The sequence below is a fragment of the Pelobates fuscus genome, chromosome 1, assembly GCF_036172605.1.
Source record: "Pelobates fuscus isolate aPelFus1 chromosome 1, aPelFus1.pri, whole genome shotgun sequence".
In the NCBI taxonomy this organism is placed as follows: Eukaryota; Metazoa; Chordata; class Amphibia; order Anura; family Pelobatidae; genus Pelobates; species Pelobates fuscus.
Genome location: NC_086317.1, coordinates 483,806,571 through 483,809,783, shown reverse-complemented (window position 1 = coordinate 483,809,783; position 3,213 = coordinate 483,806,571).

The following is a 3,213-nucleotide window of genomic DNA, read 5'->3' as shown; positions in this document are numbered from 1 at the left end:
GCGGGGGGGGCGATGCTGAGGGTGGCGGGGGGGCGATGCTGAGGGTGGCGGGGGGGCGATGCTGAGGGTGGCGGGGGGGCGATGCTGAGGGTGGCGGGGGGGCGATGCTGAGGGTGGCGGGGGGGCGATGCTGAGGGTGGCGGGGGGGCGATGCTGAGGGTGGCGGGGGGGCGATGCTGAGGGTGGCGGGGGGGCGATGCTGAGGGTGGCGGGGGGGCGATGGTGGGGGGTGGTGAGGCTGAGGGGGGTGGTGAGGCTGAGGGTGGTGGGGGTGGTGAGGCGGAGGGTGGTGGGGGGTGGTGAGGCTGAAGGTGGTGAGGCCGAGGGGGTGATGCTGAGGGTGGTGGGGGGAGTGATGCTGAGGGTGGTGGGGGTGGTGAGGCTGAGGGTGGTGAGGCTGAGGGTGGTGGGGGTGGTGATGGTGAGGGTGGTGGGGGGTGATGGTGAGGGTGGTGGGGGGTGAGGCTGAGGGTGGTGGGGGGTGAGGCTGAGGGTGGTGGGGGGTGATGGTTAGTGATGGGGGTGGTGAGGCTGTGGGGGGTGAGGGTGGGCTGGGGGTGGTGATGGTGGTGGGGGGTGATGCTGAGGGTGGTGGGGGGTGAGGCTGAGGGTGGTGGGGGGTGAGGCTGAGGGTGGGGGGGTGATGGTGAGTGAGACTGAGGGTGGTGATGGTGAGTGAGACTGAGGGTGGTGATGGTGGTGGGGGGTGAGGGTGGTGGGGGGTGAGGCTGAGGGTGGGGGGGTGAGGCTGAGGGTGGGGGGGTGAGGCTGAGGGTGGTGGGGGTGAGGCTGAGGGTGGTGGGGGTGAGGCTGAGGGTGGTGGGGGTGAGGCTGAGGGTGGTGGGGGTGAGGCTGAGGGTGGTGGGGGTGATGGTGAGGGTGGGGGGGGTGAGGCTGAGGGTGGTGAGGGTGAGGCTGAGGGTGGTGAGGGGTGATGGTTAGTGATGGGGGTGGTGAGGCTGTGGGGGGTGAGGGTGGGCTGGGGGTGGTGATGGTGTTGGGGGTGAGGCTGAGGGTGGTGGGGGGTGAGGCTGAGGGTGGTGGGGGTGAGGCTGAGGGTGGTGGGGGGTGAGGCTGAGGGTGGTGGGGGGTGAGGCTGAGAGTGGTGGGGGGTGAGGCTGAGGGTGGTGGGGGGTGAGGCTGAGGGGTAAGGCTGAGGGTGGTGGGGGGTGATGGTGGGTGAGGCTGAGGGTGGTGGGGGTGATGGTGAGGGTGGGGGGTGAGGCTGAGGGTGGTGGGGGTGAGGCTGAGGGTGGGGGGGTGAGGCTGAGGGTGGTGGGGGGTGATGGTGAGGGGGGGTGAGGCTGAGGGTGGTGGGGGTGATGGTGAGTGAGGCTGAGGGTGGTGGGGGTGAGGGGGTGAGGCTGAGGGTGGTGTGAGTGAGGCTGATGATGGTGAGGGGGGTGAGGCTGAGGGTGGTGGGGGTGATGCTGATGGTGGGGGGGGGTGATGGTGAGTGAGGCTGAGGGGGGTGAGGCTGAGGGGGGGGGGGTGAGGCTGAGGGGGGGGGTGAGGCTGAGGGTGGGGGTGATGGTGAGTGAGGCTGAGGGTGGTGATGGTGAGGGGGGGGTGAGGCTGAGGGTGGTGGGGGTGAGGGTGGGGGGGGGGTGAGGCTGAGGGTGGTGGGGGTGATGCTGAGGGTGGGGGTGATGGTGAGTGAGGCTGAGGGGGGGTGAGGCTGAGGGTGGTGGGGGTGAGGCTGAGGGTGGTGGGGGTGAGGCTGATGGTGGGGGTGATGGTGAGTGAGGCTGAGGGTGGTGATGGTGAGGGGGGGGTGAGGCTGAGGGTGGTGGGGGGGGTGAGGCTGAGGGTGATGGGGGTGATGGTGAGGGTAGGGGGGGTGAGGCTGAGGGTGGTGGGGGGTGATGGTGAGTGAGGCTGAGGGGGGTGATGGTGAGGGGGGGTGAGGCTGGGGGTGATGGTGAGGGTGGGGGGGTGAGGCTGAGGGTGGTGGGGGTGATGGTTGGTGATGGGGGTGGTGAGGCTGTGGGGGGTACGGCTGGGGGTGGTGATGGTGATGGGGAGGGAGAGCCTACCTTTCCCTGGTGGTCCAGTGGGCTCCCTGGTGGTCCGGTGGCCATTACTTCCGGTCTGCAGCTCCGCAGAGCTGCAGACCGTGTAATCTCGCGAGATTTCAGAGCGTTGCCGTGGTAACCCGCGGCAACGCTCTGATTGGCCAATTCTCGCGAGTCACATGGTCTGCAGCTCTGGACACTGCGGAGCTGCAGACCAGTGTCTGCGGTGGCTGGCCGGCAGCCAGGAGGGGCCTCGCACCCGGCGGCATACCGGGCAAGCCGCCGGGCCCCCTCCTGGTGTCAGGTCCTCGGTCACTGACCGAGGACCTGACACACTCTCCCAACAGGCGGTTTAGGCGGCCGCGAGGCCCCAGCAAGCGCGAGGCCTTAGGCGGCCGCCTAAACCGCCTAATTAGAGAGCCGCCTCTGATTCTCAGTTCCTGTTATGTGTTACTAACAAAGAAACCCCCAATAAGTGTTCAGCAATATCTCCCGAGTACAACAGTGCCCCCAATGTACAGGTTTTATGGGTTTCTGCAAACTTACAAAGGTCAAATGTAGGGTTTCCACCTTACCAACTATGCACATTGAAATTTGCCAGATTGGTTTGCTGGGCCCATGTTGGCCCATGAAAATTAACCCCATCATGGCATACCATTTGTAAAGGTAGACAACCCATGGTATTCAAAATGGGGTATGTCTAGTCTTTTGTAGTAGCCACTTAGCCACAAAAACTGGCAACAGTTAGTGTTTTTATTTGTTTTTTTGCATTTTTTTTTACACAAAAACTGCACTTTTATTGGTGAGTTCATCTTCTGTGTTACATTTTGAGGACCAAATGGCATACCATTTTCAAATGTAGACAGCCCAGGGTATTCAAAATGGGGTATGTCCAGTCTTTTGTAGTAGCCACTTAGTCACAAACGCTGGCCAAAGTTAGCGTTTGTATACGTTTTTTTATAAATGTTTTTTTTTGCAAAATATAATATATATATATATATATATATATATATATATATATATATTTCATATATGATTTCATATGTGTATATATCTCAAAGTACACTAATAATAAAATCATATATATGCATTAGTATAAGCCGACCCAAATATAAGCCGAGGCCACAAATTTTACCCCCAAAAACTGGGAAAACTTATTGACTCGAGTATAAGACTAGGGTGGGAAATGCAGCAGCTA